The sequence below is a fragment of the Pan paniscus genome, chromosome 1 (genome assembly GCF_029289425.2).
Source record: "Pan paniscus chromosome 1, NHGRI_mPanPan1-v2.0_pri, whole genome shotgun sequence".
In the NCBI taxonomy this organism is placed as follows: Eukaryota; Metazoa; Chordata; class Mammalia; order Primates; family Hominidae; genus Pan; species Pan paniscus.
In genome coordinates this window covers 32,642,169-32,668,972 of record NC_073249.2, presented here as the reverse complement: position 1 = coordinate 32,668,972, position 26,804 = coordinate 32,642,169, and the positions used below count along the sequence as shown (strand labels likewise).

Genomic DNA, 26,804 nt, shown 5'->3' with positions numbered 1-26,804 from the left:
TAAGTGCACAGCTATTTGGATAACGAAAGTTTATCCAATCAAACTGTGTTACCGAAAAGCAAGAGTTCAGTTACCAGTTGAATTCGGAAACTAAATAAATCAAAGACCATTTTCATTAGTGAGAATAGACATGGATTAATTCATCCTTCGATAAATCAGAACGTTAAACAAAGAAGTGAAATTTAACAAAGAAATATTTTTTTAATTTTTATATGTTTAAAATATGGACAGAAAAGTTAGCTGTTTAGAACATTTAAAAATTCTAATTAAGAAGTGGAATAAAAAAAGAAAATAAAAAAGAAAATAAAAAAAGAAAGGTTTTGTCAACATAAAAAAAAAAAAGAAGTGGAATACCCAATATTTTTGCTATAATTTAACATTAACAAGGCAATTTCACACGTGCTCCTTTTGTTCCTCACGACAACTTGCTGTAGCAGGTAGAAACTTCATTATTATTATATTATCATCCCCATTTTATAGATGACACTGAGATTCAAAGAGTTTGTTGATTGCCCAACAGCACTCAGTTTTCATGCTGCAAAGTTGACATCTGGATTTATTGATTTTTTTTTTTTTTTTAAACAGAGACTTACTGTGTCGCCCACGCTGGTGTGCAGTGGCACAATCTCAGCTCCCTGCAAACTCCACCTCCCGGATTCAAGCTATTCTCTTGCCTCAGCCTCCAGAGTAGCTGAGACTACAGGTGCCCGCCACCACACCCGGCTAATTTTTGTATTTATAGTAGAGACGGGATTTCACCATGTTGGACAGGCTGGTCTCGAATGCCTGACCTCAGCTGATCTGCCCTATTAGTGAAAATGTACAATACGAAAAGGAAACCACTGGGCATGGTGGCGTGCACATGTAGTCCCAGCTACTCCAGAGGCTGAGGGAGGAGGATTGCTGGAGTCCAGCAGTTCAAGGCATCAGTGATCAATGATCAATGATCAATGATCACACCTGTCTATGAATAGCCACTGAACTCCAGCCTGAAAACATAGTGGAACTCCATCTCTAAAATTAAAAAAAAAAGGGGGGGGGGAGGGGGAATCTTGTGGTCTCAATAATTTCCCTTCTCTGTCAGGAATTTTACTCTGGTTAGGCATAGCTCCGGATTGACTGCTTTCTCTTTCCCAAGTTTCCCAGCCATACAACCACAGTAAAATTCTAGGATATCTGAGCTAAGGAACCAAGAGACTTAAAGAGGAGCAAAATCATTCCTCATTAAGACAGAAGCAACGACAATCCAAAAAAAAAATAATTCAACTTTAAAACTACCATATTTGCTTACAGTTTTTCAAAGATTCCCTTGTTAATAAAATAGAACTATGATCAACCCATACAAGATAACAGCTTTCAAACATTCGTGTTTTCTTCAGAATTATTCTGTTTCATCTCTATAATTTTGCTAGCCTGCAGTATAAGGGCATTTTTTTTTTTTTTTTTTTTTTTTTTTTTTTTTTTTTTTGTCACACTACCAGGTGCTTTGGGGCCTGGGTATGTTACTGCTAAGAAGATCTTGGGAGAAAACAGGGCCACATGTTGCTTTCCCTATTAGCAAAGATGCTTAAATAAGACAATATTAGCTTTAAAGGGCTGTTTTTGTGGTGAGAGCTTTCTAGTACTGCCCACGTTCTGCCCCAACATTGACTTCATTGACGTCATTGAGCAGTTAAATCTATTCAATTATTCAATCCTAATCAATATTTCAAGATGTAAAGAAAGTAAATGTAAATATTTTGTTTATTTTTACCATACTTAATTCATGTGCTCTTATTGGAGGAGAAAGTTACATATTTATAAATAAACCATTGCAAAAAAAGCGGTGGGTTCCTTTTCTTGTAATACTGGCTCTCTTTTAGTCAGCTACAATATTTAGCAACACAATCCACAGGGTAGATAAAACACTCTCAGTCTGGGCGCAGTGGCTCACACCTGTAATCCCAGCACTCTGGGAGCCTGAGGGGGGCGGATCACCTGAAGTCAGGAGTTCGAGACCAGCTTGACAAACATAGCAAAACCCCGTCTCTACTAAAAATACAAAATTAGCCAGGTGTGGTGGTGGATGTCTGTAATCTTAGCTATTGGGAGGTTGAGGCAGGAGAATTGCCTGAACCAGGGAGGCAGAGGTTGGTGGAGGTCGCGCCACTGCACTCCAGCCCAGTCAACAGAGCAACAGAGCAAGACTCTGTAAAAAAAAAAAAAAAAAACTCACCTTCAAGTGTTCCCTTTGGGAAGCCTTCCTGAAGGGGCACCAGGCAGAATCAATGGCCCTCTCCTCTGTGTCCTATCATGCTTTGCGCTTACTGGTCTAAATGGTTTGTGTCAAGGTAGATTGTCCTTATGTGTCTCTGCCTTCCATTGAGTAAACTTCTTGATGGCCTTTAATCCTCTGCACTGTGCCTAGCACTGATATCTAGACATTTTAGACTCTCAACAAATATCTGCCAAATAAATTCCTGATTTTGGCAAAAATGTTCACACTCATTGATATGGTTTGGCTATTTTGTCTCCTCCAAATCTCATATTGAAATATGACCTTCAGTGTTGGAGGCGGGCCTAGTGGGAGGTGTTCGGGTCATGAGGGCAGATCTGTCAGGAATGGCTTGGTGCTGTCCTCGCAGTGATGAGTGTGTTCTCACTCTGGTAGTTCACTAGAAAACTGGGTGTTTAAAATTTGAAAGTGTGTAGCACCTCTCCCCTCTCTTTTGCTCCCTATCCCACCATGTGATATGCCTCTGCCCCTTCACCTTCCGCCATGATTATAAGCTTCCTGGAGCTTCACCAGAAGCAGATGTTGGCACTTATGCTTCTTGTACAGTCTGTAGTGAACAAAATAAACCGCTTTTCTTTATAAATTACCCAGTCTCAGGTCTTTCTTTATAGCAATGCAGCAATAGACTAATGCACTCATACAACTTGAGTTTTTTAAAAATGAGTTTCAATGTTTCTTTGAAGAAATTTTGTCAGTATTTTAATGGGGCTAATATATTTACCCTTTCAAAATTAGCTACTCATTAAATGAAACATTTTGACTTATGAATTTCCCCCCTCTACCCTGTAAATAAATTTTTAAAAAAATTGGCTACTACATAGTTCCATATTCTTTTTTTTTTTTTTTTTTTTTTTTTTTTTGAGACGGAGTCTTCCTCTGTTGCCCAGGCTGGAGTGCAGTGGTGCGATCTCGGCTTACTACAACCTCCGCCTCCTGGGTTCAAGTGATTCTCCTGCCTCAGCCTCCCAAGTAGCTGGGATTACAGGTGCCTGCCACCACATCTGGCTAATTTTGGTATTTTTAGTAGAAATGGGTTTTCACCATCTTGGCCAGGCTGGTTTCCAACTCCTCACCTCAGGTGATCTGCCTTCCTCGCCTCCCAAAGTGCTGGGATTATAGGCATGAGCCACCATGCCCAGCCTCATTGTTTTTTTGTTTTTGAGACAGGGTCTGGCTCTGTCACCCAGGCTGGAGTGCAGTGATGAGATCATAGCTCACTGCACCCTCAAACTCCTGTGCTCAAGTGATCCTTCTGCCTCAGCCTCCTGAACTGGGTGTGTGCCACCATACCCAGCTAATTAAAAAAAAAAAAAATTGTTTGTAGAGACAGGGTCTTGTTTTGTTGCCCAGGCTGGTTTCAAGCTTCTGGCCTCAAGGGATCCTCCAGCCTCAGCCTCCCAAATTGCTGGGATTACAGGCGTGAGCCACCACACCTGGCCCATCTTTTTCTTAAGACAAGGTTGTGCAGCAATGGCAAATCCCTGCCCTGCCTCCACCTCTGTCACCCATGAGAGAACCTCTAGAACAATTATTCACTAGTTTTCAATCTTTAACATTACATTTATAAATAAATCTACATACTTACGTGACCCTGACTGGTCTCAATTAATTAACTTACTTAAAAATTTCAGGCTGGGAGTGGTGGTTCATGCCTGTAATCCCAGCACTTTGGGAGACCGAGGTGGGTGGATCATGAGGTCAGGAATTCAAGATCAGCCTGGCCAAGATGGTGAAACCCCGTCTCTACTAAAAATACAAAAATTAGCCAGGCATGGTGGTGCGCCCCTGTAATCCCAACTACTCGGGAGGTTGAGGCAGAGAATTGCTTGAACCTAGGAAGCAGAGGTTGCAGGGAGCTGAGATCACACCACTGCACTCCAGCCTAGGCGACAAAGCAATACTCCCCATCTCAAAAAAATATATATATATACACACATACATATATTTGCTTTCCTGGGTCACTATACTCACCTTCACTTGAGAAAGATGAGAACAGGAGGGGAGTTTCCCAAATGCCCATTCCTAGGGTATTAATGAGTAACCTTTCTAGACCCTATGATCCATCCAAAATATGGTGCTTCTAAGGAGTTAAGGACTTTTTTTTTTTTTTTTTTTTTTTTTGAGACAGAGTCTCTCTCTGTCGCTCAGGCTGGAGTGCAGTGGCGCTGTCTCTACTCACTGCAAGCTCCGCCTCCCGGTTTCACGCCATTCTCCTGCCTCAGCCTCTCCGAGTAGCTGGGACTACAGCCGTCCGCCACCACGCCCGGCTAATTTTTTGTATTTTTAGTAGAGACAGGGTTTCACCGTGTTAGCCAGGATGGTCTCGATCTGCGGACCTCGTGATCCACCCGCCTCGGCCTCCCAAAGTGCTGGGATTACAGGCGTGAGCCACCATGCCCGGCCGTTAAGGACTATTTTAACTGTGATATTTATCCCCTCAAGTTGACGTCACACTGAATTTTAGGGTCAGAGTAAAAATACCATCTCTGCAGCTCCCCTCTTTCTCAGAGAAGCAAGATGTGGTAGAAAGAACAGTTGAGGAAGAATGGTTTTTGGTCATCTGTACCCTTGCGCTAGCTGCTGCATTTCGCTGGGCTTCAGTGAACAAGAGGGAACCGGTGCAGAGATTCCAGACCAGCAGAATCTCCATCAAGTAGAAGCCGGTTGAAAACACAAATGATTAGGCTCCACCCCTGACCTACTGGGTCAGAAACTCTGGGGGTAGATCCCAGCAGTCTGTGTTTTAACAAGCTCTCCAGGTCATTCTGGGACATGCCAAGATGTGAGAATAGGTTCTCTATAGACCTGTTTCCCTCTAAAGGTCTACAGTTTCATCATCAGGAACAGAGCTTTTATTAAAAATAAATGGCTCAGAATTCGCTTTGTTATTCATATATTCTCCACCCCCAGCCCCTACGTTTTTTAAACTTCATGTTTCAACACATTGAGTCTTAAAAATCAAATCCTGCAACAAGAAATACCAAATAAATTAATAAAGTGATGCTGGCTGCTACGGCTCAGTTTACAGAGAGGAATGTGGTCCTTGAACTTTTAAAAACTCTAAATTCAGTTCTTTCTCTGGCTAGTATATGTCTCATGGTTCACTCAGCTGCATCTGCTTCAAAGTTTGAAGCAAAAGCCTTAAAATTGGTGGAGACAGATATGGTGACCAGAAGAGCTGCAGACAGTGGTTCACCCTTGTTTTGAGCCTGGCTTCTGCTATTCTTTAGCTGGTAGACAGGTGGGCTGGTGGGTTAAAGTCTTGTATGTCTCAGTTTCCTCATTTTTAACATGGTGATGACTCCAATCTCATATTGTTGCTAAGGGGATTAAATGAAATGGTCTATATATAGCATTGGTTTCAACCTTTGAAAAATTCCAATCCTCAGGCCTCACCCCAGCCAATTAATTTAAAATCTTTGGCATCAGGAGTTTTGAAGGCTCCCAGGTGAATTCAATATGCTGCCAAAGTAGCAACTGAGACCCACTGCTAAATTACTTAGCCCAGGTCCTGGAATCATTATTTTACCATTATTGAACCGTGTAAAGGAAGTGTATGTAAAAGCATAAACTTTGATATCAGATGGCCTCGTCTTAATCCTGGCTGTACAGACTGTTGGCTGTGTGACCTTGGGCAAGTACCTGAATTATTGGTTTTATCATCTGTTAAGAACAACAGTTAGCAAGAAGGGATTAAAAAAAAAATAAACTTATCTGCTTACTCCGTAAGATTGTTGTGAAAACAAATAAGATAACATAAATCCAAGCTCACTGTGAATGATGCAAGTATAAGAAAATATTCGTCCTTACATACAGCCCACAAAAACTATCAGTGGCTTGTGTTAGATGCCAATCACTAAATGCAAGTGACTTCCAGACCTTAACTAGTTCTGCAGATGAGACATCACTTTTTTTTTTTTTTTTGGTCATGCTAATACCCCAAAGCCCAACAGTGATCATAGGGTGAGATAATCTGGTTCCACATTGGAATCACCTGGAGACTTTAAAAGTACAGCTGCCTGGGTCTCACCCAGTGAAAATCTCTGAGGGTGGGGTCCATACAGTGGTATTTTTGGGATAAGATCTACTGGGGTTTCAAACTGCAGCCAACATTAAAAAGAAGGAAAAAGGTGAAGTTAACTGCTGAGGAAGGGGCTTAGGGTAAAGTGAAGACCATCTGTGGACTCCAGCTTTTGTAGTGACACAATGCTGAGAAACCAAATTTCCAGGGATCCATCAGTTTATGAAACTTTACTAAAATAAGTCCTATACTGCCAAGCAACTAAGGAGAAAAAAGTGAACCATAAAATGCTTATCAATGAAGAGCTGAGTATAATGTAAAAATCTATTCTAAATACTATGCTTCAGAGTAAAAACAGATGTGAAATGGTTAAACAAAATCTGTGGTATCATAAGGCAATAAAATTTAGTTGCTTTTCATTTTCTTCCTTATATTCTTATGTATTGTTTAGATAATTTTACAATGAATGCAGATTATTTATTTAACAGAAAATAACAGTCAAACAGAATGTAGTAAGGGGAAAAAGTGGATTAAGTAGGGGAAAAGTATGAAATGGTGAGACAGTAAAATAAATGCCAGAGCTGAGAAAGATGAAGCAGCGTGCACTTATAAATAAAAAAAATTCTAGGACTCTCAAAACACTGGCAGATTCCTGAATACACGCTAATGTTTCACTTCTCTCTGCCTAGCAAAATCTTACTTATCCTTTTTAAAAATTTTATCTGTTATTTATTTACTTATGAGACAGGGTGTCACTCTGTCACCCAGGCCTGTCACCCAAACTGGAGTGCAGTGGTGCAATCATAGCTTTCTGCAGCTTCAAACTTCTGGCCTGAAGTGATCTACCACCTTAGCCTCTCAAAGCACTGGGATTACAGGTATGTCCCACTGCAACCAGCCCCTACTTATCCTTAATACTTAGTTTACCTTGGAGCGGAGGTCAGGGGAGGCTCCCAGTAGGATAGAGACCTCAGCATCCCTCTATCATCTCAACTAACCAAATGCTATTAATGTTTTCTTCGTATTTATCTGATTCTCCCATGACTGTAAGCCTCTTGAGAGTAAAACTGCATCCTGTTTATCTTTATAAATAATCCCGACACTGAGAGACAAGTGCATAAAAGGTATCTCCAAAGATTCATTAAAGTGGAAAAAAAAAAAAAAGTTCCCCAGCTGTGGGAAACAGGCAGAATAAGATGTGATATAAACATAGTTCTACATAAGCTATTTTTTAAATAAAAACAAAACAAAGACAAGTCCTATACATAAATTATCTTCTGTGATCTTTTGGACTTTCTATTTGAGGTTAACAGTGAAGAGCTGCCAATGCTCATTGCTCAGTGGGTTTAACTGATAGGTGCTCTAAAAATGCAAATCATTTGATCGTCTGATGACTGGTATGTAGAGTTTATACCAGTAGTTCTCAAAGGAAAATATCAGTATTATCCAGGAACTGTTAGTGTAAATTCTCGGCCCTGCCACCCCAGAGAAACCCTGGGGATAGGATTCAGCAATCTGCTTTATCAAGTCCTCCAGGTGATTCTGATGCATGTTCGAGTTTGAGATCCACTGGTCTAAGCTAAAAGATTTAGAAGAAATGAAAACCCAGCTCACTGCTAACTCCTTCTCGAAATCTATTTTGCTAATATGGCTCTCCTATATGTGCCATGGAACCCAAACTCTGATGAGCAAATGTTTCAAAACAGACCAAGATACCTCTCAACTGTTAAAATTCCCACCTCCGACCCCTCAGGAGAATGAAATTTGAGATGCAAAGATGTCTCTTTCCTACAGTTTATCCTGCCAGACTCCTTCATTCCTCACTCTGTTCCCTGCAGATTGTCTTGTAAATGTGGCCAGAGACACATCTTCAGTCCTGAGTCTGACTGCTGACCTCAGCTATGTTAGCCCCTTTGCTACTGAAGAACAGCCCCTTGGATCACTGACTTGCTATTATTCTATGCTTAATAGCCCCGACCTGTGCAATATTTTTTATCTGGCTACAGTCCTATCTCTAAATTCTCTATTTTGAATGAATACCGATTTTGTGACATGAAGTCTTCTATATAATGAAATGCAAACAATGAAAAGGCTAAATCAGTTTACAAAAAATCTATTTGTCAAACAGTGTGGAGATGTTCCCAATTTAGTCTGGGCAGTTCATGCAGCTCTTGATAAGGGAGTTAAAAACCTAGCTGTTCACAGAATGAAAATAAAGGCATCTGCACCACAGATACATTTTCCTTTCAAAAGTCTTTGTTGTAACTTGTAGCTAATTAAATGCCCTTACACAAGAGGTGCACACACACACAGCAAAATCAGAGAATAATTTTACAAGAGAGCCCCAGAGAAGAGGAGAGCACAACACAAGCTTCCCACTACCATCTCTTATATTGCATTTACATTTCTATACAGCTTCATCAGCCTGACAAAAAAAGCACAAGGGGAGGCCTTTCTTGTTCAATTTTGGACGAGAGAGATTTCTAAGCCCTGCAAAGGAACGTGCTTAACATTAAAAAAAAAAAGAAGAAAGAAAGAAAAAAAGAAAGAAATTGTAACCCCCTTAGATGCTTGTGGAGAAATAATGCTTTCTACACACCTTTCTATATCACCGACAGAGGAACTAAAAAATTATCAAGAACTTAAAGTGTTCCATTTTTTTATTTGTAGTGTTTTCCTCACTCCTAGAGATTATTTGCAGGCAGAGGTGCCCCTGTATTAAGCTTGACATTTATTGGAGTGGCTTTGAATTTACCATGTCACATTTATCAAAATGGGATTATATATATATATTGACATTCTTTCATTTTTCCACCTTCTGAATTTAACTATTTCATTGGGCAGAATTTAAAGTGTTAATTCTCAGATAAATTTTTTAAAGTCATATACGAAATTGGTTCTCAAATATAACTGGCATTGAGTTATCACAGTCCCCCCTCTCTCTTCTTTCACGCCCCCGTCCCCATATGGGAAGACTGTCCAACATAATGGGATAGCATTGGATATAAAAACAGAACATTGTCTAAACAGAGGATTGAAAGCTCTTTGGGGTCAGGGTAATTTATATTATATTTATATTTATAATTTATATTATATAATTTATATTTATAATTTATATTATATAATTTATATTTATAATTTATATTATATAATTTATATTTATAATTTATATTATATAATTTATATTTATAATTTATATTATATAATTTATATTATATAATTTATATTTATAATTTATATTATATAGTTTATAATTTATATTATATAGTTTATATTTATAATTTATATTATAATTATTTCTTTATACCTGTTCACAATCCTGTGTCACTACATGTGTGGACCTCTCAGGCTAAAACACCAACCTCACAACCCCTTTCTAACACTCCCCCCCGTCCCTACACACACCCCAAAATACCCCCCTACACATACACACACACATATACCTCTTTTCCAGATGGAAACTCAGAAAGATCACCTCCTCTCGGGAGGCATCTCTTATCCTGCCATCCTTTAGCATTTTCATATCTGTACGTGATTTTACTTCTCTTATTAAACTGTAAGCTACTTGAAGGCAGAGACCCTGTCTCATCTCAGAATGCTTAGAACACAGCTTAGGGCCTGATAGACTGGATGTTATTGAACAGGCTGTTTACTGAATAAATGAATGAATGCAAGCCTAGCTGGGCAATTGCTGTCTAAGCTTTGAATTCTTACTATTATGAAACAGATGAATTCATGCAACCCTCTTGATGTCAAAAAATACCACACTTTTGTACATGGGTGCTTGGAATACACTTGTCAACTTTTAAGTCCTATTGGTTCTCACTGTAAATCATCTCTACATTCTCAAAGTTAAATTCCAACTGCCTGAATTTCCTCACTGGTGGTTTCATTGGTCTCTCTCCCTCTGTTTTTCTGCTTCTTTCTAGTTCATTCTATATGCCATTCTCAAGTACTTTTACCCCACATTTTCCACTGTTACAGAACAAAATCAAGATTCTTTTAACCTGAAAATTCAAGTCTATTCATAACCTGACCCAAACCCTCTTTCCTGGCAAGTTTCCCACAAGTCTGCTTCAAAGAGCCTGGGTATCACAGGCTTCACGTAACCTGAACACACCAAATGCATTCCTATTTCCAGGATTTTTGCCTCAGCTATTCCCACCATCTTATATTTAAAGGACATCCATTTGTAATGCTCTGTATACATGTGATATGTCTTTATAAAGTAAGTTAGAGCCTTGAAAAAGGGCATGGCCAATTTGACTTGAGAGAGGAGCAAAAGACGCAGATTTTCTGAGCTATGTCTCTAAAGACTGTTGGGGGAAGAAAAATTTGTGGTAAGTGAGCAACCTTTAAGATAAAAGAGAATAATGGAATCATGTTTCTCCAATAGAATGTAAGTTCCTTGAAGACAAGAACTACCTGGTTCATCTTTATATTCCCACTAGTACCCACTAGAGTGCTTTGTATGCAACAACTGACTAGTAAATATTTCTTTAATGATTCTTTATCCATTTCTGTCCTAACTCCATCCGACCCTTTCATACAGTACCTTGCATATACTAGATACTCAATAAATGACAGCTAAATGAATGACTGATTTCTTAATCTTTCCATTCCTTGTTAAAATGCAAAAGTGGGAGAGGAACAGAGTAAGTAAAATTGCAGTTACTGAAAAAACAACTTCAGAAAATGAATCGTTATGAACACAAAATATGCTTATTTTGTTTACACACCAAAAGTAAACTGTACAAGAAAACAAGTAAAAATGTTGAATTCACATCGCCCTCTGGTGTTGGACTCTCCCAGACAATTAAAAAAACCCTCAAACTTAACAGTTTAGGGAGATTTTACTTCAAAATAGGAGCATTCAACCTTCCCTGATCAAGGCAAAATGAATGTAGCATTGAATGAGAGGTGCAGCATCTTTCAAATTTGCTTCAGTTGTTAAAGATGAAATTATTAACTCCAACAAAGTATGGAGCCTCTAGTATATTTGCTTAATGGAGTGAATTCCTCCTTCTGTCAAAGTCACTGTGTCTCACCATGATAGTCATTAGAGACCAATGGAATAAGGCTGCTAGCTGTACTACAGGTCCTCTGTATAAAAGGTGTGCTTTAAAATCTAAGACAATATGACTTTTCAACAATAGCATACAATGGAAATTTATTTATTTGCTAAGCCTGAGAAAAGCCATTGAGTAGAGAATGAAAGTTACAAAACAGGCACAGTCTATTCATTTGCTGTTAATGCTGGGACACTGTGCCAAGGCAGCTCAAATAAAACAATACACCCTCCTTGAGGTGACTCTTAGGATCATGGAGAGAACCCTGGAATAAATATCTCAGTGTGAAATTATTGTTCTGTCTATGGCATAGAATTCAGAAAGTCCCTTATATTAAAAAATATAAAAGTATTCCTCTTCAGGGTAATTTAATTTAGAGAGCTGGTTTAAATTTTCTGAAAACTAATAGCATGTTTTGAAGGCAGTCTTAGACCCAGAAACATAAATTAGAAAACACATTGTGCCATGATTCCTTTAGAGAGTTTTTCTAGCAAGCTGTTAGCCACTAAGTGCTCTCACCATTGCCATCATCTTCACTGTTGTCATCATCATCATCATCACCATTCATGGATAACACTCATCATCATCACTGTCACTGTCGTTGTGATCACAGTCATTGACATGATGGTCAGTGCTGCTAAGTATCACAGGTTTATGATGTGCTAGGACTGTGCTCATAATTTTACATCATTTAGTTCCTCTGAACCTCACAATCATCTCAGTAACATTCTAATTTTACTGATTAGGAAGCTGAGACTTCGTAACTTACTATAACTTCCATAGTAGGTAACTTGCAGAAATAATTCTAATCCTGCTTATGGAAACTTTTGCTCTTAATCACTATATTGACTGCCATTAGGTACCAGATTTTACTTGTGATTCCTCTGGACACGGTGCCACATGGAGTGTGATTCTGTTCATTTATCTGCTGTATTCCTCTTTTTATCTAAGTGATGAGCAGAAAGTTTTGCTAGGAGGGTTTTAAAGGGTTAAGTGCCTTAAGAGAACAAAGCCATAGAGATCAGTCTTGGGTGGATAAGGAACCATGAGGGAGTAAGGAATACATTGTCCGTTAGAGTCTCTTCCTCTGTGCCTCTGAACAAACGGCAATAAAATAAAGAGCATGAAACTTCTGGGTGTTAAATCAATTTATTTATTTATACTATATTTGGCAAGCATTTATTACATTGTTGTTAGCACTGCACTAGGCGCTAAACAAAATATTTACACACAGGAGAAATGCAAGCCCATATTCTTGCCTTGGGAAGTAAACATCAACTGTACAACATTCATAGGGTAACTCATTCGATGTTTTAATCAACTCCATCCCATCTGAGTCTAGTACCACACACTTGAATATGTGCACACAGACATGCACACACACACACACACACACCTCTGTACACACTCCTAAAAGCAAACGTCCAACGATGCCAAAAACACACAGATTTCAGGCAAAAACTTTCAAAATTTGTCCAACAATTAAAAATAATCTGATTTTAAGAAATGCACACACATAGGACTTACAGAGGTTATTTCTACATCTCACCATCTTTATTCCTGGCAATACATGCTGTGTTACCTATGAGTAGTCTCTTTTTGGCTACAAATGTGTCCCATCTTCCATCTGTTCTTCTAGTAATATTGCTGGCTTACTGCCATTGAAGCTACATCAGCCTTCATGATGTCGTTTGACTAGGTTTTCTCAAGTACCCGTTCATTTAGCTCTCCAGGTGAGGGCAGGCATATACATTTTTCTGTAGTTCTCTGAGCAGGGTTTAACTTTGGTTCCATATTAGCAAATGTGTATGTTTCTGCTCTATTTACCAAAGTTTGCAAACTATTTCGATAGAGTAGAAAACAGAGTCTAAAGTTCCTCAAGAAATTGCTGGCTGAGCCATGAGAGAACTCAGCCCAGGGTCTCAATTTTTCTTTTATAATGGGATGTCGGTTAGAGGTGTGCCTATTAAAGACAATACTCCCTGGATTTTGCTATATTCTTTCACATTTTGCTTTTCTTTCATCCTTTTTTTTGTTTTTGTTTGTTTGTTTGTTTGTTTGTTTTTAAGTCGAGTCTCACTCTGTCACCCAGGCTGGAGTGCAGTGGCACAACCATGACACATGCAGCCTCAAACTCCTGGGCTCCAGCGATCCTCTCACTTCCAGCCTCCTAAATAGTTGGGACAACAGGCACACACCATCATGCACACCTATGTGGTTTGTTTGTTTGTTTGTTTATTTCCCATCATTTTTTCCCAAAGACAGGGTCTTGCTATGTTGCCCAGGCTGATCTCCAACTACTGGCCTCAAGCGATCTTCCTGCCTCGGCCACTCAAGTTGCTGGGATTACAGGCATGAGCCACCATGCCCAATATGTTTTTGCTTCTTTCATTCACTTAAGTAACATTTTTCTCTATTGCAGACACTGTGCTATGCATAGGAGTTTTTACCCTCTTGAGTTGAAGGCTGAGGTTCCCCCTGCCCCCTCCTTTCCCTTTGTCCAGTCTCTCAATGCGTGTATTCAATGCAGGCTGGTTAGCCAATTGGTTAGGAGGTTGGGTAAGTTTCCATGTCAGCTCTGTGTATTACTAGGAGTTTGTCCTTGAGAAAGTTACTTAACCTCTCTGTATTCAGTTTACTCATCTGTAAAAGACACACTCAATAAAGAATGGCCATTATCTTTAAATTGTATTATGGTGATGTATATTTATATTTCAGTCCTCATGTAGAAGGCAATTATCTATGTATCAAACTCATTCTGTAAATTGTAAAAAAGTATACAAATGTAATGTGGTGTTATTATTTAATACAGGGTTTAATATAGGCTTTAATGTAGAGTTCGTTTCAAAGAGAAGTGAAAAATATTTGTTGAACACCTACTATGTCTTAAGCATTGTTCTGAGAGCTTTACTTATAGTATTTTGCTCAACCTCAAAAAAGTTCAATAATGTAAAAATAATAACAGCCTTCTTTTATTGTGCAATTATCTAACAATCTTAATAATGTAAAAAGTAGATATTATGGTGATAATGATTCTGATTTTATGAAGAAATAAAAAGAAGGAAATGAAGCTCAAACATTAACTTATCCAAGGAAACCTGGCTAGTAAGTGACAGAACCAGAATATGACCCCAGGACTATCAGCTGCCAGGGTCTGAGCTCTTTCTGCTACAACACATGCTTTTCCTAGATGGAAGCAATGTATAATAGAGGAGGGCCAAGCTAGGCTGATGAAAAGAAAAATGATACCAAACTAATAAAATATTCATATTTACAGGCAAAATGCCCTCATTGGCAAAATATTAATTTAATATATATAGTGTTTTATATCCCAAATAGTATGACATCCACATAACTGTAAATAACAGAAGTTACCAAAGCTAACTTTTAAAAGAATTCTTTGCTTAAAATTCTTAATTTTCATAGTATTTTTGCTTGCCTAATGATAGAATGATGGTGTCAAATTTGAAAATGTAGGCAGATGTATTCATTTTTAAAGGTATCACTTGGAACGTCATACCATTTATTTAGATCCTATAGCTGATTAGTGACCTGTTTAAATAGATAAAACTGGTAAATGTTTGATGAAATAATAAACATGTGCACTGAATCTTCATCTCCTAACTTAAAGCTCTTACAGAGTTGTCAAATGCTAAATAAACAAAGACTGGTCCCTTTTTCCAAAAACTGTCTGTTCATCAGATAAATGAAGCATGTAAACCCACGTGCACACACTATTTTGCTTTATTTGTGCTATACCTGTTTGCAAGGAATTGTAACCATTTTCCTTAAAACGGCCTTATTTAACTTAATTTTTTTCCTTCAACGTATTCAAAAGACCTTAGATTATTATCAGTAATTATCAGTATGACTTAGCAAAGGAAACCTCATCAAAGAACTCATAAAACAGGCTTCATAGAATTTGTATTTTGTAGACTTGTTTTATTTTTTAATTTCTAGCACAAACATCTCACTTTAAAGCTTCCAAAAATGCTTGCACACCCCTAATCTGATTTTACCTATTTGTGAGATAAATGATGTTAGTTTTCCAGTTTTATTGATTATGAAACAAGGATTCTGAGACGTCATTTAAATTGCCTGGGATTCTATCAACCCATAAGTGGCAGAGACAAACTTGAGAGTAATTACCCGCATCCCACCAGGCTTCTTTCTGTCTTAGCCCTGTGTTTATTCTTCTGCCTCACTCTGTGGCAACACCATATGATGGGAATAATGTCAGTGTTCATATACCTCTTTGTCTCACGTGCTGGGTCGTCACAATATCATTCATACGGCTGTGTTCCTCTGCACAGGTCCTTTATAGCATCGCAAGGATATAATGATAGATTGGGTGAAATCCCTCTCCCCTACCCCTATGCCCAGCAACACAGCTTCTCTCTGATTTCTCTGGATATCCCAGACACAGGAAGGTAGAGCAACTGGGTATATGGCCCACAATGATTGCATTTCCTTCCAAAATAGTTATGATGATTTTTATCAAATAATCCATAAACACTTAATACCAAAATACTTACTGGTATAATTCTGGTTCTGCTGTGAGCAATTTGTGGACTTTGAGCGAATCGTTCAATCATTTTAGGCCTCAGCCTACCAACTTTACTGTGAGAAAAAAGGACTAATTTATACAAAGTCTATTCAAACCTTAAAATATTATTAATCTATGAAAACAGTATGTGGCATAATTCAAAAAACAACAGTGCTCAGGAGGCTAAGATATAATTAATAAAATCCAGTAGGTTTCCTCGCTCATTTTGCATATAATGTTGCTTATTCTATCAACTCCATTTTGCTTTAGTTTCTTGCAAATGAACTAGAAAGGTGATTGTATAAAGATTACTTCTATGATGTCAGTAACATGAACTTTAATAAAAGATACTATTGAAATAGAGTTATTACTCTTAAAATGTAGCGCATTCAGATAGGACTATATTGGGATGTAATTATTGATTTACAAATAAAGTTTAGAAAATAAGAAGCTTTGGAAGCAGAGGGTAAAGCTGGAATCCCTCATAAGCAGTGGACTCTCAATTCACTTGTCAATGTACAGCCTAGATCCACACTTGCTCAGAACAGGTTACAAGTATCACACTAGTTAATCCATGCTACCCAGACAGAACGGAAATGGACATTTTGTGGCACCAGAATGCCTAGCTACTCTAAGCTGTCTGGGACCCCATTTTTTTTAATGCAGTAGTAGCAGAATAAGAAAAACATACAAGAAAGTCAAATGTTTTCCCAACTGCAGAAGCAAACACCTTGCCAGTAATTCCAAATAATTTAAAATGTGGCCTAGCTTTCTCTCCCTCTCTCTCTCTCCCTTTTACTATCAGTACCAAGCCAAGAGTCTAAATATTAATAGAACTATTTATACAGGCTGTTGTCCACCTTAATGCAGATTTTTCAAATTTCTTCTGCAACTTGCTGTATCTGAACACACAGAAACCGCTTTTTTCTCTTGTGTGCTCAAGTTACACAAGTAAGTTCATGAACATTTTGCCAATACACAAATTCTGATTTTTTTGTGGGGAATATAAGTCATCCCTGTGTTTATAAAGTGACAGAATCTGGAAGGATGTTGTCAGGCCAGCCAACTTTTTCAAACTCACTTAAATCAAGTGCTGTTATTGAGGCAGACGACGCACAGAAAGCAAGTCCACATCTGAGTGCAGTGGTTGTCTCCATCTAGAAATAATCTCAAAACATGGTATGTGAGTGTGGTCTCCTGGGGGGCACCACATACCCTTATAGACAGGGATAGAGCTGGGGAGGGGCCCATCCATTTGAGTCTATGCTTATGGGGTGGCAATCTTCAGTTGCCTACGGTCGACGTAGAAAGACAACACCTGCTTAAATCAAATCTCTCATCCATCCCTTTTAATTTGTCATGGCTACATGCTCTTTATTCCAGTCCATTCTCTTTCTAGCACTATAAGGAGCAGGGAGAGCAGGCAAGAGACCCAGCAGCAGCCTGTTTGCTGGGAACTTGCACAGTTAAGGTGTCTAAACATTTTTTTTTTTTGCACTGTTATGCCATCACTTAAGGATCAATTAACTGGTCTCTGTGGCAAACTGCTGTTCAGTGACTGGTGCCATCCAGTGCGCTGGGCAAACTGACACCAATGACCAATGCTCCCCATGGTTTGTCGTGTCTCTCAGGTTCCCTAAGACCATACCAACGGCACCTGTTAAAGCTGCTTCTGCTAAGCTGTTCTGCATTTGTCTGGCTGGATTTGGACTTCCTGGATCTCTGACTGAATACAAAGTGATTAGAGAGCCCAGTGTTTGGCAACAAGCGCGATGGGGAGTACGCTGTGTGTGGGTCCACAGGAGCACAATGTTCTTCATAACCCCATGCAGGGAGCGCCCTGCTAGATTCCCTGTGCTGTGGAGATCAAAATGGTCTCCTTTGTCGTCAGCTGTTTAACAGCAGCTGTTTAATGTAATTCCAAATGATTTGCTTGAATGAAGTTGTCATTCCTGCAGTAATCTTTAATTTGGTAAAACACATAGCTGAGCAATGCTATTTTTAATATTATTTTAGCTTTAAAAAAGTTTCCAGTCCCCATATTTTCCATGATGATGACAGATCGAAATCATTACTGGGAAATATAATTAAGCAAAGGAGAAAACTAGATATTAATATCAGCATTTTTCTACCTAAGTTAGTCAAATGCTAATTGGCAAATAGAGGTTTATCAAAACAAACAAAAAAGAAGTATAATGAAGTTAACAGAAGAATTTTTGCATCATAAACTTTGTCCCCATCTATCACTAAATGTAAATTGCACCTTTTTTCTGAGGAATATGTCTTATGTTAATAAACTCAAATAGCTAGTCTAGGAAAAACATTTTAAAGATTTCATGTTTTAAACATTTGGACAATAGTGCTCAAACATTACAAAGAGGACCACAAATGAATCAACCAACCTTCCTTCCTTCCTTTCTTCGTTCCTCCCTCCCTTCCTTCAGCTTTATTGATTATCATCCATTGCAGTTTGTAGAGAAGTCTGTTTACAAGGCAAAAAATGCCTGGCCTGTGTTCTCAGGCAATTCTGCAGTTCTCCTGTGAACAATAGAGGGCACTGATGCTTCTAATCTGGCAGACATCGCCTCGGAGAGAACAAAATCACTCTTCTACTTGGGGCTTGCCTTCCAGCTAGCCAACCTCTCAGTACCACATTCCATTTGTGATAGACTTTCTCTCTCCTAAGAAAGCTACCTCTGTTCTTTCTCTATTAGTTGATATTCTATGTCCAGTTTTCAAAGCTCTGCATTAAAAAGCTGTTCTTCAGTTAATAGTTTGTGGTCTTTTAAAAAAATATCTCCTGGCTTTTCTGATTATGAATGGCTGTTCTTAAAGCATTTCTTCTTACCTTACTGATCTTCTTTCTAACCCTATTTAAATACAATTCATTCAGAGATGATGCTACTTGCTAGGATCTCGGCTTAAAAATGAAAACTCTATAGGCCAGGACCCTTTATAAATATATGTCCTGACAACCTACTGTCCAGTGGCATGTATTTATCAAATGTCACAAATTAATACATTGATAGGCACCAGGCCACCACCCGAAGAAGAACATACTGTGATACAGTTCTTCACTAAAGAGAGTTATTTACCTTTTTTTAAAAAAAAAAACTCAAAGCCATAACAATTTAAACTGTTTCACTTGAATCAAATGAGATGCATCATCCATTTCCCTGCTGTGCTTTCAGTAAAGAAGAAAAGGCTTCATAAGAAATACCTTAGGAGAGTGCTCTGTGTTTAACCATTTTCTCACCATAAAAGTTAAAATCACCTAATCAGAAAACACCCTATCATTTTATACTGAATGGTTCATAAGAACATAAAATTCCATTTAGCACTGCTACCCGCTCTCATCATCTACCCTTTTAAAATGCTTACCCATCTTTCTCATTGCTATTCAAAGAAACAGATTTATTTCTCACCCTGGAGTTGGGAATTTTGGCATGCCAGATTGAAAATGTACCCAACACCAAGTAGTGGATGGGTTATTCTTAGTCTCCTTACACGCTTAAGAGAAAATGGGGCAGTGTATGTCTCTAAATCAAGTGAAGTTCTTTGGAAACTATGACTTCAGCTATAGCTAGATTAGTGAGGCTGTTGTCATATTAGATAAAGAACTGGGATCATGAACAATAGAAATGCTAGTCACAGCAAAAGAGATGAAGGGACAAAATCTTAGGGACTGTGAGAAGAGGTTGCAGAATTATTACCATATTCATCATACTTCTGATTTATTTTAACTTTGGTTATGGAAATTAGAGAAATTCCTCCAATGCCTTTTTGATGTCTCTGAGCAACCACTGACATTTGGTGGGGGGTATTTTGCCTCAGTCCAGCTGTGCAAACCCCTTTCATCATTTCTCTCCTGTCCCTTTCATCTGCCCTTTCACTGCCTGCCCCTCCACTCCCTTTATTCTTTTCCCTTTTTTTCCTCCCTGCTTAGGCATCAGGGCCTGGGAGCCACCAGTAGACCCAAAAGACACAAGATGGCTAGAATAGTTCCTGTTTCTTCCCTGATAAAGTCAAGGGAAAAGGCCTCCCTAGATAACCTGTCCTTTCGCTTCTTTCCTCAAGGTTTACAAAATAAAAATCAGAATCATTGGTGATAACCTTTCTTGTGTTTTAGACTGTTTATCATATTAGATGGAAGAATATTCAGCTGATATATATATTTTTTTCTTTTTGGAAGAAGCTATTTCCATGCTGTGGCTGAGCTCTCTGGCAGTCAACAGCGCCTTTGATTAGAAGGCTACTTCATAAATTACAAACCACCAGAGTGAGAGTCATTATGTAGAATGGGCTCTGCCATCTGGCCGTCCACTCTCTACACGATAAAGGCCATCATCCTTGCTCTGTGGCTTGGTTACTTCAAGGCATCCTTAGCCACAGCACTGAAAGAAAATAGATGTTTTCATTCTAAGCTCACTTGGCCTTTTAAACCTAGAATATTCAGGCACTTGGAAGGGCTATTATTCCCATTTAACAGATTGGGAAACTGAGATGTAAAAGAGTTAAGTATTTTTGTAAACAATCCAGTAAAAAAAATGTACAATTTTTCCTTTGTTTCAATAGCAAGAGAGCAGATTCCGCTTTTCTCTGCTTTCTAGCTGTATAAAGAAATTTCAGATACATTTCATTTCCATTTTCTGAAAGGTTCTATCAATGGAAATTACGGGTACATATGACAGGAGAGAATGAATTTCTTATTGAAGAGGTAGGCACTCTGCAACAATTCATCTCAGCTGCCTCTAAAGAAAAAAAAATAAAAGTTTTTTAGTGAAGTTGATAAAATGCCAGACAGGAATGAATACTTTACTTTTACTTATGTTTCTTTCCTGAAGCAAACAGGAGAAACATACCTCTCTTTACCTCTGGAAAGCAGTTCAGAACACACTGCTAGAGGTCCTATTCTCTTCAGAAAGAACTTCTGGGCATTTGAACTAAAACTGGCCAAATCAAAGAACTGTTTAGCCCAGCATGGATTCAGTATGATGGTAATTACTAATTGCTTGAGTCTGAGACATTTCTTTCTTCCTATACTAGGGTATTTTAGAACAGTAGAGTATAGTGGACATGTATTCTGGAACAGTGGCTGGGTCCCATCCATGCATCTTATTAGCTCTCTGGTCTTGGGCCAGTTAGTTAACTTTACTGTACTTCAGTTTCTTCCTCTATAAAATGGGCTTAGAATAGTAACTACTTCATTGGACTGTTGGGAGAATTAAAATAGTAAAATTGTTACAGTGATTAGAACAGAACTGTTTCAAGAAGAATATTTTGCGGCCTTCTCACTAATTTTTTTCTCTCTATCAAGATTAAAAGTTATCAAAATAAAAGAAAGGTAGATGCAGAACCACCAGTAAGTTTACACCAGGATGATGAGGATGATGTCTCACTTCTATTAATGGAAATAATATGTGTGGCTTTGCTGTCTTTATAACCTGTAAGCATTACCAATTAACATGGGCAAATGATAACCAAAGGCAAAGGACCATACATCTATATATTGATACACACACACACACACACACACACACACACACACAGAGTAGTACCTGTCATTAGAACTTCCTATGCATACATAAACATGTTTCTTGTATTCCTGTATCGAAAGTTTCAAACTACACACTAGTGCTTATGATTACTTCTTTGCAAAGATATGACAATTGAATTGGATGCTTTCAATTAATCTTCAGAGAGTTTTGCCTGGTCTGTAATGTCAGATACTTTTCTTATCAAAGAAGGTTGGAATTTATGAGACATGGCAAGAGAAAACCATCAAAGGGTATTTTGAAAGTCCATATTAATGATTACTGCCACCCTCCTTTTAAAAAACAGTGAAAGAAAATGTCAGGAAAGGAGTTCAACAAACTAATACTGCTATTGCTTATAGTTTCCTTTTATCTTAAGTCTATGTTCTGATTTTAAAAAAGTTAATCTCAGAGGTGCATTTGGGCTTTCCACATATTTTATAATAGTTGTGCAAATACATAAAAGTGTATATATTCTTACATTCCTGTGGTATAGCCCTTTAACAAAGTGTATAGGTATAGTCCAAATAAACTTAAAGCGTACCTAATTTCTTAGCTGAGAAGCCAAGACCCTTTGGAAGTATTAAGGATTATGTATTATGACTTTGTATCAGAGTGTCAGAAACCCTGGCTTCAGATATAACAGGAGGGAGGAGGTGGGGAGTCGTAAGAAGGACCGGGTGTGCATGCATTGTCTACATTTTCTTCAGAGCAGGAATAAAATCAGTCACCAGTGATCTTGCATGCAACAAAATCAGTCACCAGTGATCTTGCATGCAACATAAAGTTGGACTTCCTGGGCTTGTTCTGCTCGGCTGTGACTCCACTCAGTGTTATCAACTCTGTGTGGCATTCGGTTATCCTACCATTGCTGCTCTCAGGCCTTTTGTCAGAAACCATGCTGATTTTACTGCCATTTTTTTCTTCCCAAAACATAAGAGCTTTCAAAAGTAACTTAATGGGAAGCAGCTAGACATTTTAAAAGAGATGGAGGAAAAACAAAAACCCGAAACCTTCTTCCTTCCAAATATTCTGATATATAAGACCCAAAATGAATGTGACCTTGACCCAGCCTATACATTTCACCAAGGGGTCTAAACCCTGGGGAATCCCAGGCCTTCCCTCCAGAACACTTACACACATACTCACATGATATAGTGCTGTCTCAGGATTAACTTTTACAAAAGAACAGAAGTATCTCGAACTTTCACTCTAGAGTCCCGTATCTTTTTCAGTATTTCCTAAAACATTTAAATTGTGTTTTCCCCTCTCTATCACACTGCAAAGGTGACAGTCAACTTTTATCATTCAACATCCTTTTGTGAGCATCTTTCCTTCTGTACCCTTAGTTCAGATTTACCAGCAACTGTTAAAAAATATCTGCCTAGGAACTCTATATAAGAAACAATGAGTTTGGCCTAAGCTACTGCTGTGATGATTCAGAGATAATCATTCAGCTGCCGGGCTCTATTTATATATTTATTTCAGTCACTAATTTCAAATTTTATTCCTTAGTATCTAAGTCAGTACAACCAGGCAAAAGAGAAATAACTTTTTTTTTTTTTTTGCCACATTTTAATCTAGTTGCGTAAAAGATTTGGTGTGAAACTTTGAAAGTAATGAATCACATGAACTTTCTCAATGATTTGTGGATTTCACTCTCAAACGTTCCTTTTCTATTTCAACTCCATTATAATGGATAATTGAGAACTGACTACACAGATGGGGAATGCATCCATCCATTCATTCAACAAATATTTCAAGATGATGACAGGGACATCAAATTTGCTACATGTAACTAGGCCTTCTTAAAAGAGGCAGATGATGATAGACTATGGAAGAAGGAGAGTATAGCTTTCATGTTTATATATTTTGGGTATTCCATAAACACATTTACAAAGAACAATGAAGAGAAAGGGGCTGCATAGCGGATATTTTATAGGTTCCAAAGCAATTCATGATTTTATCACATCTGTTTTCTTTGAATAAGATATTTTAAATAAAAACTGACTTTACTTTTTTTCAAAGCAGCAAACTGGTGAATTTTTGATGTTCTGTAATTTCCTGAATTATGGTTTTATATTAAATGTCATTCCTCCCAGAGTGGTAGCAAATTACATGATTTGCCTTTAAAGCAAAAATTAATTTGTGAATTTCAAGTCATGATTTGCCTTCATTCCACCTAGACCAGGACTCTAGATCTTAGAGCCCCCCAAATGCAGCTACTGTATATTGTAAAAAGGAGCATTTGGTTAAATAAATGGCTAAATTATCAAAGTGACTACATCATATCCCGAATTATCAATTATATACAAACTACATACTATATAGAAAATAGCTTTGTTATATTCAACAGCATATTATACTGTTGTTGGTGAAAATAAAATTCCTTTTTACTCCTATTTTCTTATATTTACCTCACATGGTCCCCACATATAAGGAAAGAATGACCTTTTTAACTCAATCTTTGCTGTCAGTCCCCAAAACCCAATCTCCAAATTCTGTGGAGTCTCAAGTAGCTGAATCAGAGCAATCAGTAGATGTTTATAGAACTGAATCTTCTTTCTTTAGTGTAGACCATCAATGGCAGAAACAACAAGAAACAGTATGCATTTTTATGCTAAGGATTTACTTTGCAATATATACTGTTTAAAAGTTTTCAACTTCTTCTATTCCAGGGGCTATTTGTATTTGCTAATGATTGTAGTTAAATAGTGAATACTTTCCTCCTGGATGAGGGGTCCCTATTAGTAGCAATCCAGAGATGTTGCCTGACCCTGGCCCCCCTGCACATTACAGGGAATCTAAAAAAACTAACTTTCCCCCAGAAACCTGAAATAGTTTGGACCCAAGTAGTGTGCATTCCCAAAATGCTGTTGTACCCCAGATAAATCTAGCTTCTTGCTGCCAGATCTTAAGGAAGCCTGTGTACTTTAATTTTCTCATCTGAAAAATGTAGATAGCATCTGCTCTATCTAACTCACAGGCATGTGTGGAAATAGATGCAATAAAATGGAAAGCCCTGGCATTCAATAAAATCCATTCTCTTCCCAATCTCATCAAAACCAAACTACTGAAAAAAAGCAATATATAAATATTAGGGTTTTTTCTCTTCTTTTTGTATTCTAGGATATCAGAATGACATGTTATGGTGGACAAGTTCAAAGAGTTTGGGAAATGTGCCATTTCTTGGTCCTGGAATAAGAGAACGATCTGGGGTGGGGGATTGAGAAGATTATTTTAACCAGCCAGGCATTCCTACTCATTTTTCTCTGCATATCGCCACAACTTGGACACAACAGGAGCTTCAACGAGAGGAATTTGTACTTATCAGAATCAAGAAAATCAGGTTTTTTCTCTCTCTGACAGATATAGTTCTCACAATGGGTCTCAACAAAGCCTTTTCCCCACTAGGAATTGAGAGATAGCTCATTCTAGCTACTTTAAAAGAGAACAAGGCAGGGAAGGGGAGCTATGAATAAGATTTCCAAAGCTACAGAACTTGCAAATATCCAAAGACGCCAGTATTTACTTCAAGAAATTAAAGAGCGAAATGTTGACACTGAAATAACAGAAAGCTGAAAATACTCTTAGTACTCTCATTATATTCTATCATGTAATAGAAAAGTTGTACACTTTAAATGTGTACAACAATTCTCTATGCAAAGAATGGTCCTCATTAGGTTTGGGAATATCTTTGGGATCCAACAGGAACAGCATGTCCTAGAGTAGAGACTGAAAAACATTATCACAAATAAGCCCATATCTCATAACTGAGATGTCTAGGGTACGTACACCCATCTCCCCAAGACCAAGGTGGGAGATGCCAGTATACAAGAGTCCTTCTAAACTCATTCCCTCTCCTCATAAAGGCATTTCCACAGCTCCCAGAACTCCTATCTAAGGTTGTCATTGCAACTTTATGCAATGCTTTGCTCTAAACAATTCACTAATTCAGACTGTAAATCTTTATTATAAAGATTTCCTTCTCCTAAGCAGTAATTCTCTCTGCTCTGGTGGGGAGAGGAATGATTTGTTTTTTCGTTACTGGTTATTTATAAGATATCTACTCTAGATTAGTCCTGCCTGAGTGACATCCTAAATGGCTCCATTCCCCAGCAGTACTCTACTTCTGATGGGAGACTGACAACCTCTACTTAGAATGTCTTTCATGGTACACAATGAAGTGTAAAACTGCTGTGAAAAAGCCCATGTTTCAAAACAAACCATCTCTATAATAAGCACTTAAAACACTTTTCATTAATATATTTCTTTGTGTATAAAACAAAAGCTTAATGCTGCAACATGGCCTTTGACAATTTTTTTTTTGGCAAAAATAAACACTATTTCAGTTTTTAGCTAGACCAAAATAATGAAAATGTAAGTGAGGCTTGTTTGAGATTTTACCCACATCCACACTCTTAATGCTGGTGCAAACTGTGTTGTTTTCAACCAAAACATTAAAGTTCAACAAAAATCCAAAGGCAAAAAGCTTGAAGTAGTAAATTTAGAATCTAACAACCTTTCTATCTCAGGTATTAGCAAATACCTTTGGTCTAGAGAGATATTGTCCTGTCTAATCCTTATCTGAATTTGCAATTAAGACTTCAGAGCCACAGATATCTGTACACAGTTCTGTACACAGTTCTGCTCTCTTAATTTTAAATGACTGAACCCAAATCAAATCAGGCTTCAAATACATTGAAAAGTAAATGTCTAATGTCTAATTGAACCAATAGATAGTACTCTTTAATACAGTTAATGCTTAGTGCCAGATTTAGGAGCCCAGGAGCTGCAGAAATAAGAGAAATGAACAAATAAACAGCATTAAAAAAGAAGAGGAAGAAAGAAAGAAAATCCTCCTTGGAAAACTTGTCATGAAATTATGATGACTTGATTCCTTAATATAAATATAAAAGCAAGCAAATTCATGTTGATTCTTTCCTGCCATACCTCCTCCTCCCGTGATCTAAATGTGCTCTGAATTAGATTCCCATTCACTTCCATTAATTGTCACCTCCAATAGAATATTGTAAGAGCCTCAAAATGAAGCACTTATGAGTTTTCTTTTTCAATCTCTTGTGGGCTTCTCTCAGTTTATCGCAAATGAACAATCATGTTGGAAGGGCCTCCGTCTGTTTAATGTCATTAGCGATTGTTTCATAAAACAAACAGCCGCTCCACCATTCGGCTGCAGTTAATCTTAAATCTAAATGTGGCGGCACTCAGGGAGAGCCTCAGACGTGGTTTGTTCTCACCAATGCAAGTCTCTTAATCTATTGCAAGTCAAGGCGCTTATCTCTCTGCTCAGTTCAGAGCAGGGATTTCTTTGTCCAAATACTAAACCAAACCCAGTTAA

At 38.0% G+C, this 26,804-nt stretch overlaps 1 protein-coding gene across 15 annotated transcripts in view; it reads right to left on the bottom strand.

The window, feature by feature from the left end:
* The window catches only part of ESRRG (estrogen related receptor gamma), a 597,527-nt gene that overhangs the window by 232,883 nt on the left and 337,840 nt on the right, over window positions 1–26,804 (bottom strand). Inside the window, exon 1 of one of the 15 annotated variants that reach the window (XM_055108079.3) lies at window positions 4,455–6,709. The exons of the other annotated variants lie outside the window; for them this stretch is intronic. The gene's annotated coding sequence lies outside the window, so the exon portion shown is untranslated. Of the gene's footprint in view, window positions 1–4,454; window positions 6,710–26,804 lie in introns of those variants that run through there. 15 annotated transcript variants of the gene reach the window in all.